Here is a 15,330-nt window from a genome sequence, read left to right as displayed (position 1 = left end):
GGGGATGGAAGTTCAAGTTGAATAAATTTCTTTTGTCCCAGAACTAAGCATAGTGAATATTTTATATTTACTTTTGAAACTAAATGTCATGTTGAAACTTTTTTTTTAAGTGCAGTCCCAAATGAAATGGTCTGACCAAAAATTAGCTGTATTTTGTCCCTCCCCCCTCCCAAAAAAACCTACATAAAGTCATATCACACAGATTGTTTTGGTCGAATCAGTCATGCACTTTCAGGGGAGGGGAAAATTTAAAAAAAAAAAAAAAAAAAAGAGAGAGAGAGAAAGATAAAGACTTTGGTGCATTTTAACCTTTCTTTTGAGAGGTTTCATTCTTTTCACTTCAGATATTTCTGCTGATAGCCATGGACATGGCCTTTTTTTTTTTCCACTAGAGGTTTCACACCACCAGTTTGAAGTGGCTGGTTGGTGGCAAGGGGCCTAGGCAAGAAACGCAAATGCCAGTGTTTTTTGTGTGCTGACTCGTGTCAGCTTTACAGCTTTACCTCATCCGACTTGCACAGTTTAGCTCAGGACTAGTGTCCATGCCTTGATGAAATAAAGATGCAGGTGAAAATGAGACAGCCACCTTTCAGGTATAACTAAGGGAGTCACAGTGGATTGGTGGAAGACAGCCAGAGGTAGCTGTACTCCTCCAAGAAAAGGGACTGAATCAGTGAGTTAATTTCAACCATCACATTTCAGCAACAGCCTGGTCAGCTTTTCCTGCCATCTGTATTTTGAATGCAGACTTTCCCATCCTTACCTATACTTTCATCACTTCAAGACTGAGGTTGTTAACAGCACATCCCACATGGGACTCCGAGAATCATCAAATGACTGAAGCAGAGTTAGATAACTCACTGCCATGTGCTGACGTCAGTGCTCAAGTAACAGCTCTGACTGCACTCAACTAGCAGCTAAAGTTGAAGGTGCTGAACAAGATCTGTACTGCCTTACATAGCAAAAGCCCATTCTTCAAAAGAAGTAATTTTGGTCCCTCTGCCATGTTCCTATGACTGTGGTGAGCCAAGACAAGCAAGCTGAATGCTGCTTCCACACCCACCACACATCTACCTGCCCATGTGGACTGGGCACCCTTCAGAACTGGCCTCTTGCCCTAGGGAATTTCTGGTTGAACTGCAGAAGACAACAATATATTAAGGCTTCAGAAAAAGGAAGTTTGCATTTTCAGAATAAAAGAAAGGTAGAAAGGAGTTTCTTTAAGTTCTTGCTGGTTGAATTCTTATTGAAATGATTACTACCATAGTGCTGAGAGTTCATTGTATTATTAATGATTTCTCAGAGCTTCACACAGGTGTTTCATTTTAAATTTAAAATAAATGAGTGCCTTAAACTATGCCTGCTGCTAACATCCAATTTAGATGCACGCTAACACATTCTTTTGGGGGTTTTATCAAAATATAAAATTCCTGGTAACCCAAATTTGATATTTTATGCAGAACTATTTCAAGAAAATCTTGCAGTAATGCAACTGGTTCATCTGCTCCCTTCCTGGTAAATACCAAGCCCTTTTTATAAATAGAGACATTTTGAATGGAAGGCTGAGGAGCTACAGTGCAACAGTGCCATCCCCTGTCTGCAAAAGTCATTGTCTCTCTCTCAGAAAAGCCAAGGACTAAAACGCTCCACCAGTGCCTGCTGTATCTAGATGGAAGGTTACTGGAGAACAGCAACATGAGTGCCATGTGCATTGCACCATAGTAATGCTGCTGGGGAATTTCACTGTACAAGCTAAGTTCTGAAAGAATTTTCTTCCTAGCAAGCACCATCAACTTTGTGTCAAAATAAATTGCACGAGATTCCACAAATTCTACATTTAAACTCAGTTTTCAGGATATTATCCAGCATGCAGTCTCAGTGAGGGAAAGTAATTTACATCGTTTTGTAGTAAGCAGAAAGGAGGAAATTCCTACACGTTTCTAGACATCCCTGAAGAAAATCTGTTCATCTATACTACTACTCTGCATGTCCACTCCTGTTTCTACTGGAAGCAAGGAGCACTTGTTTTTAAATGTCTGTCCAAGCACTGTACCAGCTATAACACTTCACAGCTCAACATACATAGTTTAAAAACCAAATTAGAATGGAATATTGCAACATAAACCAGAGTCCAAAGAAATTTAGGAGTGGGCAGTCAGAGGTATGCCCAAAGGTATTTCTCCCCAGAATTTTGGATGCTGTTGCATACCCAGTTAGTATTTTTCATTTACAGGACTCCCAGAGGGACTTCCATGGGTTAAGGGCACAGGCAGGACACATTTGCTCTGACCCCTTCTTTTTTGTCTATTTTAGATGCTAACTTTCATCCTTTCCATGGTAATAGGACAAGGACAAGAACAAGAAGAACTTGAAATTAAGCAACAAGCTGACCATGAAATTAGTCATGCACAGTTACCAATTCCCTGCACGTGGCAGTAGAAATTCAAGCTGATCAGTCTTTGCTAGACTTAGGAACAACTTAAGTGCCATCTACAAATGTGTCCTTCTCTGAAGATTAAAGAAAAATAAAATTAAAATTAAAAAAAAATCCTATGCTGATATCCATGTTTACAAGGAAAAAAAAAAAAACAACAAACCCCCCCCCCAAAACCGCAAAACAATACTCATGCCACACAACTAGTATATTGCACTATTAGTGCTGATTTCCTAAACATATCTCAGTTAAGTGCAAGTAAACCAGAGTCATTTGCATAACCTACTCCAATCTTCTCTTCCAGTATAATACTAAGTCAGTCCTGCAAACCAAGAGCAGGCCTACCTTATAAAGAGAGGGAAGCCTTTTATCTCTCACATGCTATCAATCCTCTAGTACAGGCTACCATATGATTACTTTAAGGGACTGTTAAATCTTAGATCTCAGAAATTGTTTACCCTGTTTCAATCAACAGAGTTCAAAACAATCTTTAAAGCAGCTGCAAGACTGTTTTGTTGTGTTTTTCATATCACCTTTATTATGGTCACTTCCACTGAATAAGTACAGGGTACTACAGCCTTTTGAACCGCTGGAGTCCAAAGTGTTGTCTCTTTCAGTTAGTCTCTTGGGAAACTAGTGCTGCAACATAACTGCAGATTTTGCAGTTCTTATGCAGCTGCCCTGTAATTGCCTTGCTTCATTAGGAATAAATGAAATGTTAATAACCTGCTTCTCCCTTGGCTTATCTACACCCACACTGCCCCTCCTCGTGGGGACCAGTGATGGGACTTCACTGGGGCCTGGTCATCCCAAGCCAGGTCACACATGTCCTTTTCATGTTTCTTCAGGACAACAGAAGAAAAGCATACCAGGAAAAGTAAAAAAGAAACCTTACTCTTCATTCACTGCTGTCCCTAGAATACTTCCAAGAAACCTCAGCTGTTTTCTTTGTGGTTATGGGTCCTTGTAGTAAAATGATCTTCTAGATAACCAGCCAGGATGCCAGGTTCAACTTGCTATTAATGCTCCAATTTCAATCTGCAGCTATTATTAGCTCAAAGCTCATAAAGCGACTCCATGGGGGATGTGATAAAAATGACAGACACATTGCCTGAAATATTTTATTTCTTATTTTCATAAGCCTGAAATATTTTATTAGAATCCTATCTATATGAGAAGCAGCATCTGATAGCTACCTAATATCTGAGCTTGCATTAAGCAAGTCAGCTTCTACTTTGTTGGGAACAGGTTATTATAATCAAAACTAACAGCTAGAGCTGTTGCACAAAAGTAGTAAGGGGGGACATGGGACAAAAAAAACCCAAATCTAACCTCTAGAGTTAATAAATTGCCAGTTAGCACATAGTAGTTAGCTTTACCTTAGAGATAACTGGTAATCTCTACCTTTTGTAAAGGCTAATGTGACCTCTTCCTCCTCGAACATTTTGCAGTTACCTTGAGTTAAATATCTTTAGCTAACAACTGGTTTTAATTGCTGTAAAAGCTCACAGTAGCAAGTGGCTTTGTGGAAAGTCTCAGACTAGCAAGAATTTAAGATCACCCTACTCAAATAAACAGAGATGAATGACCAGTCATATACAAGCAAGAAAACTACAGACAAACTGATATGACTGAGAATAAGCTATGCCACCTATCCCAAAGAGGCAGGTTCATCAGTTATAATTTAATGAAGAAATACTGCTATGGGAGTCACCAGGTGGTGCTGTTAAAAATGCTCATTTTACTAGAGAAATTACATCCGTTCTTTGAAGAGATACTGACTTGTTAAGCTCCCTCTCTGTTTTAGATAAAATCTTGGAGCAGGATTACACTAGGAAGTAGTAGTACTTCTAGCAAAATTCCTAAGAGAGGCTTCCTAATGTCATGCTTCTGAGCACCCCTACTCCTAGACTGAAATTATAGGAAGCCTTGTTTACATTATACTAAGAAAATACACAGATTTTTCTTCTGACATACAGAAAATGGACTTAGGCAGCCCAAGCTACAGGATACAACTGAGGAACAAGATGAAGTCCAAGCTATGTCCTGGACCCAAGAAACACCACATTATTTCCACCAGGTTCACAGGATTACCTGGTTAGTTCTGAGCCTTTCTTCCTCATGTGGGGTTCCTTTGCAGAATATACATACTTGGTGGTTATTACACAGAAGAGAGACCATTTCTTGAGATATGGGATAAGAATTTTTTCCCTTACAAAAGGCCTTTACTTTTTCAGATTGGACCACAAGCAGCCTAATCATCATCTCCACTGAAGAAAACACAAAATTGAGGCTTACATGGAACTACTGCTTTTCTTAGTTCAATATTGTGAGTCATGGTGTGCCTAAAAAAATTACCCTAGAAGCTGGCAAAGGCATGGAAGGCCTTTATCTCTGTCCAATTAGGATACTTTGAAATAACTTTTTCCGAAGCAACTGATTTTCTTTCTACTCTCTAGAAATAGACCCTCAAACAATTGGAGTGGTACAAAACTGACATTTGGATCCAGGATCATAGAAATTCTTCTTTTGTATCTTCCGTGGTTAATTTAATGTACATGATGCCACTAAAAAGAAAAAATCCTAAAGAATTCCACCACCTTAGCAAACTGGAGAAATGTTTCAGCAGAGAAAAGTAAAATGCAGAACCTCTCCCAGCAGATCCCCTGTTATATATTCATTGCTGCTATTTGAAAAGTGAAGAAAAGTATTTCCTAAAGAAACAGTCATATGAATTTTATATGGGCAATTCATTTCCACACTCAGTTGATTCTGGGTAGAATACTGTTATTTTTGCGCTGGGTAGAACGAGGTCTACTTTAAGCCAGTTTTCTTGCTGGCAGAGAACTTTGCCTTCAAAAGATGTGAAGATAAAGCCAGCAAGAAGGAATAGTAAAATATCCTATGAGTGTAGCATGTGCCTCTCTATGTTCTACCTTTACAACACTTGTATTGTGCTAGCAGCCATGGATTCTGTTCCAGAAAATAGAAAATAAGAGTTCTTATCCCAGAATCTAATAGCAGCATTAAAAAAAAAAAAAAAAAAAAAAAAAAAAAGCCTCTTCTCTGCTACCAGGAAATTTGTAAGATTTTTTTAAAAGTGCATCACAGAATAAGCCAATTCAGATTCAATTAGCAACACCAACTCCCTCACAGCAGTCATATTACTCGCATGTAAAGTGCCACAGGATCTTTTAAGGCTTCACATGAAAGGTCAGTATTTAGCTGCACATTCTCTAGATATGAATGTGCAGTATAAAAAAGTAGGGAAAAAAAAAATTGCAATCCTCCTCACCCAGCATCCAAAGCCTTTTGTTAACCTGTAACATCACAACATTTCAAGTCTGGTATCTGTTGGCCCCAACTGGAAATATTTACAGATCCTGAAAAACATCATGTTTGCAAGAACCCCCATTTTCTATCATTAAAGATACTAGCACAGAGTTACATCTGTGCTTATGCCGTCTCAGCCAGGCTTCCAACAAGCATGACCTTTCTGCCTTGGCCAGTGGCACTGTCATTCACCATTTTATGCCAACAACAGGAGTCTGGGGCTACTTCAGACTTAGGAAACTCCAGATGAGCCTAAAAGCCCTCTGGTTTGGAGGGAAAGATTTTTTATTTAATTTTATTTTAAATTTGATTACAACTAGGCAAGGGAACAAAGATGAAAAAAAGCAACTAATTTATTTCCTAAGGTTTTGTTTAACTTTTTTTTTTTAAACCCTACACAACTCCCTGCCTTGCTACATGTAGTCTCCCCCACCTGCTCCTACTCGCGATTAATTAATGTACTTCACAGTTTGCTGCTTGCACTTCTCAGCAAGTCGTGGTTTTGCTTTAAACCTCTGCTGACTCACCTCTCTGCAGTCTCTCTCTCATGCCAACAGCAGCTCTCTTCTTTCCAGTGAACCTCATTTGGGCCAATTTCAACATAGCTACATACTCAGACTTTAAGAAGTCAGACTGGTAAGCACAACTAAACAACAGATGTCATTAAAACCATACCTGAATTAGCAAATCCAAACAACAAGTGTAGTTAAAACCACACCTGAATTAATGCCTCCAGCAATAACTGCTTCAGAAAATAGTAGGTCATCTTCATTTTTATGTTATGCCAAAGCAAACTTTCAGCCCACTACTTCAGTGATTTTTAAAGGAAGAAAAGATCTATAGACAACAAACACAACACTAAATCATAAGAATTAATTTCCAAGTGATCAGTGGGAAGTTAGAACAACAGTTTCCATAGAGAAAAGTGCTTGGGAACACAAGTCCTTTACAAAATCTTTTCTAGCAGGTCATTTTTAAAAACAAAGTCTTGTGAGAGCCTTCTGCAGGAACAACCATTGTCTTACCTCCTACCTGACAATAAATAACTTCAGATGGCAGTAAAAGAGCCTAAGGGTCCAATATTGAAGATCCCCAAATCCTGAAAACAAAAAAAGGAGGTTGCTCTCTTCTTGGCTGAAAACATCCAAGCCATAAATGGAACACAATAACCTAGCCCCCAACTAGGGGCTGTCCCTAATTGGGGAGCTATAAGTCTTTTCCAGTGGTTATATTCTATGAGAAAGCAAGAACAGCCCTTTATGGCAAAGTAGTGAAGCAGCACATTGTTCTGCTTTTACTCTTTACAGTCCCAGGTCACTGCCAAATCACTTTCTCAGGAGTGCAAACAGCCTAGACTTCTGACTACGCTGGAATAACAGGGGTAATTAAGCACCTTGGTATCATCCCATACTTTCAGACCCTTATATGGTCCACAGAATAAAGTCAAAGCCACTAAACTTTACAAGAGGTGTGATGTGGAAATACTGATCAAGTGGTGATGCTCGCTAGTGCATACCCAGCCCTTAAAAGTACACATCACATACGTATGAATTTCTATGTTCATGTCATGTTAAATAGATGTTTAAGTCCAGATACATATAATTGCTAATTAAAATCCACCCCCCCCCCCCCCCCAGCTGGGGAAAAAAAAAAAAAGAATCCAAGTACTAGCCAAACCACAAAGGCTACCATCCCAAGGGAAAGCACATCCCACAAGCTCTGTAACCTAGAATGCTGATTTCAATACTACTCTTGAGGATAATGAATAGCATAAAGCACTTAAATACCGTTTGAAGCCTTCATTTGTAACACTTACCATAAAGTGTAGTACATAGTGTTGTATAGCACTGTTTTCCTTCCATTTTAAACAAAATGAATCCCCAAGCTTCTCTTAAGAGGCTCTCAATGCAATTATCAATCACGCTTACATGCGCATCAGTTTCAAAGCTGTCATTACACATGCCAATTTCAAGTATTGATCTAACACTTCATATAGCCTACTCTGGCATTTAGCTCAGTTTTCAGTCCTTGTGATATCTCCTGGAAACTGAGTGAAGAATAACTCCTTGCTACGACTTTAGAGCACACAACATAGGATCCAATATTTAAACTCACATGGCAATAATAACAAAAGCCCTCTTAAGCTTTCTTTGTGTTGGTAGAGCCACCTTCAGATGCTGGTAGTCCTGAGCATAACTGCAGCTCTGTTATTTTTCTCTCAAACCACACTATGAACAAATACAGAGTCACTCGATGTTCTCCATCTACCTATCTTTTCTGTAGCTCTCCAAAACATATTAGTATGCAGTTTAAGTATTGATTCTGCAAGGTTTGTGAAATTCATGTTACTTCAGGCAATGGGGGGGGGGGGGGAACAAACCCAAAAAAACAGAAAACAAGGCAATTATCACTGTTTCCTTCTCCCTCCCTTCAAACAAACCCTCAAAATTAATAGTCCAAAAGAAAAAAAAACTCAAGAAGTGTTCCATCAAACCAAAAATCTTCTTGCCAAGCTGTGAATATCTATCCATAATACACTCCTCAAAGAAGCTCCTGAAGGGCAGGGGGGAATAGAGAAACAAGAACCCTGGAGAAAGAATGGATTCAAACAGAAGACAGAAGATTAATTTGACCAAGAGTGTTACAAAGCAATTCAGAATCTCTCCTCCCTACCTGCTCCCCTAAAATATAAGGGAGAAGGTCAGAGTGACAAACTTGAAAATTAAAAAGGGGGGTGCATGTCAGGCTTCCTGATATTATGACTGCTTCCTAAACTCTCCTCAACTCAAAATCCTTCTTGTGCCATAGGAGTCCTTTAAGGCAAACACTCAGCAAGGCACACATGTATTTAAATTAACATGTGGGGGGGGGGGGAAGCAGTTGTCAGCATCAAACATACTGTTTGTGAATCTATCATAGAGTAAGCCTCCTGACATCAGCTTCTTGATTTAGGAATATGAATCTCAAGGAATAGGATGGAGTGTCTGTTTCCTAAGCAGTTTGAATCAAGAGATTAGATACAATGAGTCACAAAACACACTTAGTCTTTTCTTTCAGATAAACTTAACTCCAAATAGTCTCTCTGTCTGTACAAAAAGATTCAACACACTGTTGTGTTGTCTTCTAACACCAGAGAAACATGTTGTGACTGAATCTTTACCACAAGAAGTTGATAGGTATTAGAAGTTTGACTTCTCCAGAAGACACAAAATAAATTGTCAGGGTACACTGCAGAACTCAAGTGTAACAAACAAAAAAAGTTTAAGAAAAACAAACAAACAAACCAACCCAAATTTACCCACAGTGAGATGATAGCAACGTGAATACTCATAGGTGGTTTTCTACTCCGCAGGAAAAAAAAAAGAATAGAAATGGCACATTGATACTGGTACATATACAATAGGTTCATTTCCATGCAACTTATTTTATGCCTCAATTATGATACCAACAAGTGTTCACATCAGAGCAACTCCACCCGTGTTGAAAACACTGTTAAACACTTCTTGCATACCTGCAGCATTTATCCTGTCACCTAAGAAACCACCTTTGCTAAGGAGTTTTTAGATCTATGCAGAAGTCATGATAACGAAGTTACTGAAATTGAGCACTCTTTTCTACCAGTAAATGCAAAACCACAATTGAGTTTCCAAGCAACAATTCTGCTATTGAGACTCACAGATGCTAGAGCAGGAGGGAAGAGAAATTGCAAGATTCAACAGATGGTAATAGAAACCTCCTACTTAACCAGCCATAAACTGTATTTGTTCTGTAAAGATAAAGCAGAACTGGAGCTCTATTTTATATATCATCCAAGAATCTGTTTGGGCTTTGCTTGTTGGTTTGTTTTTACCTTCTGGAGGTGTACTTTAGTGTACTGCAGAGGTGCCAGACTGACATGCCCCTAAACCAATGCCCTTTCTGTTTGTGGGACAGCCTTCACCTGGACAGAAGTAACACTAGCTGCATGACATGGCCTACCTTAACAAAGGAACTCAGCTAAAAGGTATGGGATACTCCAGCATCCAAATCAAGCTTTTCTGGTATACTCATGGGCTGGCTGCTTGATCTCTCCGAGATGCATCTCTCTGCAAGGTCTTTTAAACTCTTCTTTTCCACTAGACCTGCCAACAATGAACGACATGGCTCCACAGCTCAGTCTGATCACCTCGGCTGCTCTATCTTCCTGCTTCTGTGAGGCTACAGGCTTTCTCCTGCAGAATCAGCTATTCTCCCCAGTCTCCAAGGTTATCTACAGCTTCTGTGTGAAACACCCCAACACTAGCAATCTTCCTGTATGGTCAGTGTTAGACTCAGGCACTGTGCAAAACTGCTCCTCCTTAGGCACCTAGCAACCTTCTCTCATACTGAGCATGCTCTTTGACAAACTCCCAGTCTGCCCAGTACTTTTCAAGCAGAAAGCCTGATCTGAAAAAGCATCCTTCTCTGCCTTTCCAAAGTGTTTCTGGTATGGCTCTTTTAAGTCTATTTTGCATACTCTCTGCCATTTGCATCTAAAATGTGTCCCTGTTGAATGAGGGGGACACAGTCAGGAGCACAGGCTTTCCATTCTTCAGCTCAGCTCAGTCACAGGCTAGGGAGGTGGATGGAAATCTAGGGTAAGATTGCAAAGGCTGTTTTGACTCTAATGCTAAAAAGAACACAGAGAAAGTTTCTTCTGTCCAACAGATTGAAAAAGGAAACAGGATGCATAGTCAGAAGAGGGAGGGTTTGCTTTGTAACATACTCCATCTACACAGCTTTGAAAAGCTGATAACCACTATAAATAATCATAGTCTACTGGGAAAGGGGGGAAGAGAGGTAGCCCTTCTCCCCAAACATTTTTCCCTTCTCTGAAGAGAGAAAATTCGTCTTAACCTTGAGTACTCTTAACCAGTTAAGCAAGAGACTGAAATCAACGATAGGTTGTTGATCATGTGGGCCAAGATACCAGAGAATACTCAATCTAGTTTAACAGTCTCTCAGCCAGCTGGAGTGAACATTTCTATGCAGAGTTTTGCTGTGAGAAGGCAATAATTGTTTATTATCTATCAGGTGATACCAATTACTTTTTTAGCCAATAGGCAGTTTTCTCATTTTTAAATGATGTAGTAGAGTTTAGCTTATTCCTATCGATTAACATTAGAGCAACCACTGCTGACCTCCAAAATGCAGGTCTTTTGCAGCAGGGTGGATGTAGCATATACTTTCTTTCTACAAACTAGGTACTGGGAAAAAAAAATCTGTCACAAACCTTGCACTCCCTTATTTCAAATGAGAGGTGTAAGAGATATACCAGTATCTCTTAAAATCTCCTTCTCCCCTCCCATTTTACACTTTCTCTACACTTTTTGAATGAAAACAGGACTGGAAGTTGTAACAGAGCTGAAAGTGTATGCAAAGCACCTTAAGTCAGACCTCCCAAAAGGAACTATGCAGGCACAAATATATAGTCCTTACCTCTGAGGATTATGGCTTTAGACCTCAGTTTTGCCTCACACCTGTGCAGACTCTTCCTCCTCAAAAAACAATAGGAGAACACAATGCAGAGACTAAGACAACAAGCCTACAAAATATTCACAGTAAATAAGGTGGGACTGAGGTTAATTTTTCCTTAGTTTTCTTCCCCGCACTCCCACCTTTTCCTATTTTAGAGAGGAAAAAGACCTTGACAGGATGAAACAATTGCTAACTCTCTCCAAGTTTTAGCTTTTCTCCATTTTGGAATAAAAGAAGCAGTGTTAGTTTAAAACCAGATGAAAAGGCGGTGGGAAAAAAGGCACACACACTGTAACTCTGCTCATAGCACAGCAAAGTAAACAAGATTTGAATTCTCCGCCTTTGAAACATGAAGAAACTATAAATCCCACTAGGAGAAGGCCATTTGCTGAAAGAGATTATAGATAGCAGGTGTTAAATTACCTACTGTCCATTGCTTATGAATACAAATGTATTGAGAATTACCTTCCAAAAAATAATAATCCAATAAAAGAACAGAGTTCAAACTGACTCACTGGGGAATGATGTAAACTAGCCAAGATAACATTTCACAGATCATAGCTGTTTCCAGACAGACTGGTTAGAGGATGTTTGCCCAGCATGTCTTTCACATTACATTAACCTACAGCTAATATGAGCCTCTTTTTTTACAAACACCATATTTAGATAAGTATGTTAAAAAACACAAAACCAAAACACAAACATACACAGGATCCCCTGCAAATGAACAGGTAATTCCTGTTTATTATTCATGGTGTGCAGTTACAGAAGAAATGGGATCCCAAGTCTGTTCTTACCACACACACATAAAAATTCTAAAGAGCCAATGTTTGCTAAATCCACTTCTACAGATAGGGAGAAAAGAGTATATCAAATATGTCCACAATGTACTTGTCACCATATGGCAACTATTTTTTTGCTAAATGGTTAGCATTGTGATAATCCACCTTTCAGGTTCTCACTCATTCTGATAACATAGCCCACAGCACCGCCCTAATCAAAACAACATATAGGATGCCTAAACCAGATAATCGTATAGATAAGCTCCCATTCCCTCTTGTGGATAGAAGTGTTGCAGCTAGGTGGATATAAATTGTAATGCACAGGTACAACCCATCACAGAGAAAGCTACATCTGAAGAGTGACAATAAAAGGACATCCACGAAGGACTGGGGTTGTTTATTTTTGAAAGGAGTAGGGGGAGAAGAGAAGGCAATTGGAGAAAGCAGTTGTTTTTATAAACACATGCAGGTTATTCCTGCAATGCCCTTCAATAAGAGATCATGAACAAGAACCTCTTTTCTATGAAGGAGGCAGTGCCTGATGTCTCCCTGGTTACATTGCACAGTGCCTTTCATTACTGTTTCAGCACATCTTAACTTTTTGCCCCTACAGAGATATAGGAATCTTTACTGAAACTAGTCACACGCTTCTGCAATATCATTTTTTAATCTTGCATCCAATAAATATTTGGTTTTGTTAGTGCCAGTGGCCAAGTGGCGTTTGATAAACAATGAATACTGCAGCATAGTTTTCTCATCAATCAAACCATATAAAAGGCCAATCCAGCAATTTAATCTCCTGTTGCTGCAAGCTGTCTAAACACAGTGCTTTTTAACAAGACAGTTTTGTTCTAAGAGTACACTCTTCATCCAAGTCTTGTCATTAATTTGAAAAATTACATGCATGATTCCCAGTCCCTTGGAAACATGAAACTATCTTACAACTATTCTTTAGAACCGAATTTCTTTTAAACAGAGTTGGAATGATCACTGACACAATAGCTGTCAAAGCAGAAAAATAAAATTTAAGATCTATCAAATGATTTCTTAAATGGTTCCTGGTTTCTTAAAGGTTTTCTTTGTTTGTTGGCTTTGTTTTTTGAGACACGTCCAGATTCTAATTTTAAATTCAAACAGAGGTTCAACAACTCAAAACTAATTACTTGGTCACACCTATTACAAAGGCATCACATTTTAAAAATAAAACAAACAAAAAAGCATGATTTTTTCCCCCTGCTTTCCTAAAGCAGAAGAGAACTCCAGGTATTGGAACCACATATAGATTATTTTTATGCACGCAGGGTCAATAGTCTGTTCAATGTCTTTCAGTCACCACAGTGTTTGCTACCAATGCTGGACTTCTCTATTCAAACACAGTGTGGCAAACTGTTGTGCATGTATCCCAGGTCTGCTCTGCACGACAAAGATGCTCCTAGGTCTAGAGCAAGAAAGTCAGTCCAGAGCACACTGGAAAGGAGAAGGTCATTACAGGAAACTGGGGCAGCCTTCCAAAAGGAGCAGAGTGGGTAAAGGCTCAGCCTAACTCATTCTGAAATACAGTCTCAGTTTATTGCAAGGACTGTATTACACAGCTGCTGAAATTCAACATCCTTTTCAGTCCCATGGTCCAAAAAGATATTTCCCTCTACAGATTATATCACAAACTCACTAGGTCTTCAAATCAAGCAGTTTTGTAAACTGTCTTCAGTTTTTCATTCTGTCTTAAGCTCAAGTTGATATTCACTGCAGTGTCATCACCCTCTTGGTAAAGAGGGCTAGTAATCAGCAAAAGACCACTGAACAGCTGGTCAGTAGTGATGAGTTCTGCTGGATTCAAACTGATGATCTACTGTGGAAGTCAAAGTCTCTCTACTATTTTACTAATCCTTCAAGCAACCCAGCATGCCTATTCCCTTATCTCCTACCCCCTGCAGTAAAGAAGAGTTAGGCAAGGACAGACTGAAACTTTGCTCCAGGAAAGTTCTCTTTGAAGTCATACATCATTCATGCATTATGTAGAAATCCCTTTTATTTTGACTTGTAAAAGTCAAACTCTCTCCTGACCTGAAAACGTGAGCAGGAGACCTTTTGAATTTTTCATCATGGAAACACATTATAACAAATTAACATTTTAATCCATTTACCTTTCCAAGCAGACTTTAAGATGTCAAGGTTTTGGGGGGCGGGAGGGGTTGGTTTTTTGGTTTTTTACACAGAACATACCACCACGCAGATCATTTCTATCCAACAATGCTTGAGTGCCTTTCAGAATTATTCAAAATAAACAATCCATTAGTGAGAATGGCATAATTTCCTATGGTCTTAACTAGCAAGTGCAAAAGCTGAATTGCCATTTACCAAAACAGAAAAGTTTAATTTCAAACTTTAATTTTATCCTTGTTCAGGGCAAAAAGAAATTTGAGTCAAGCACAAGTCCCATCCACACACAAGAATTTTTTTCAAACACTTCTGTCCATAACAGCAGAAGATCAAGTGGCAGTTTTGACTTAATTTTCACTGTTATGCAGGGTATGGATGCAGAAGGAGTTTAGGAATGGGGGGGGGACCAGCAACAAAAACAAAAAACCCAGTGAAAACAAAACAAGGAAAACCCTATTCACTCTCATCACTCTGCAAATCCAAAAGTGGAGAATGAAGGTGAAGAAGATGGTCTAGAAGCAGCAGAATCATTCTATGCTACCTGAGACACCATTGTTTGTTATCACCTGGGAATATTCCCTATGGTGACAGGCCAATCACAGGTAATCCCACTTAGGGTCCACATAAATACATAAATTCTCCCACCTGCCTTTTGTTTCTTGCACTGAAACATCCCAGAAGAGACATCCTAGGTGAAAGAACAAATAGGAGTTTTATGAGACTTCAAAATCTTGTACCCACCTGCACTGTGGATAATTAGTCTCAATTGGACAGAACTCATTACCAGTAGTCAGCGCTTCAGTAATCTAAGACTCTCTTCCCTGAGAATGTGATGATACAGTGATGAACACCAACCTGAGCCAAAAACCAGAGCAGTACTGTGGGAACAATACTGTGATCCCAAACCCCCAAAAGCCTCTACCCTCAATTGAAAGGTGGAGAACCTCCTCCCAGCCACCATATTCACATGCTTTCCAGTCAGTTTCACAACCAATGTTGCTCATAATCTGGGTAAGGACATAAAATGAAGTGAGGTGCAGGAAATATTAAAGATTGTAGAGGAAGGAGAAAAAAGAGAAAGAGAGAAAAAGAACCTCAGAGCAAAGACTTCCGAACTTGGAAGGA

The sequence above is a fragment of the Aquila chrysaetos genome, chromosome 11, assembly GCF_900496995.4.
Source record: "Aquila chrysaetos chrysaetos chromosome 11, bAquChr1.4, whole genome shotgun sequence".
Classification (NCBI taxonomy): domain Eukaryota; kingdom Metazoa; phylum Chordata; class Aves; order Accipitriformes; family Accipitridae; genus Aquila; species Aquila chrysaetos.
Note: the sequence above shows the minus strand (reverse complement) of the source record.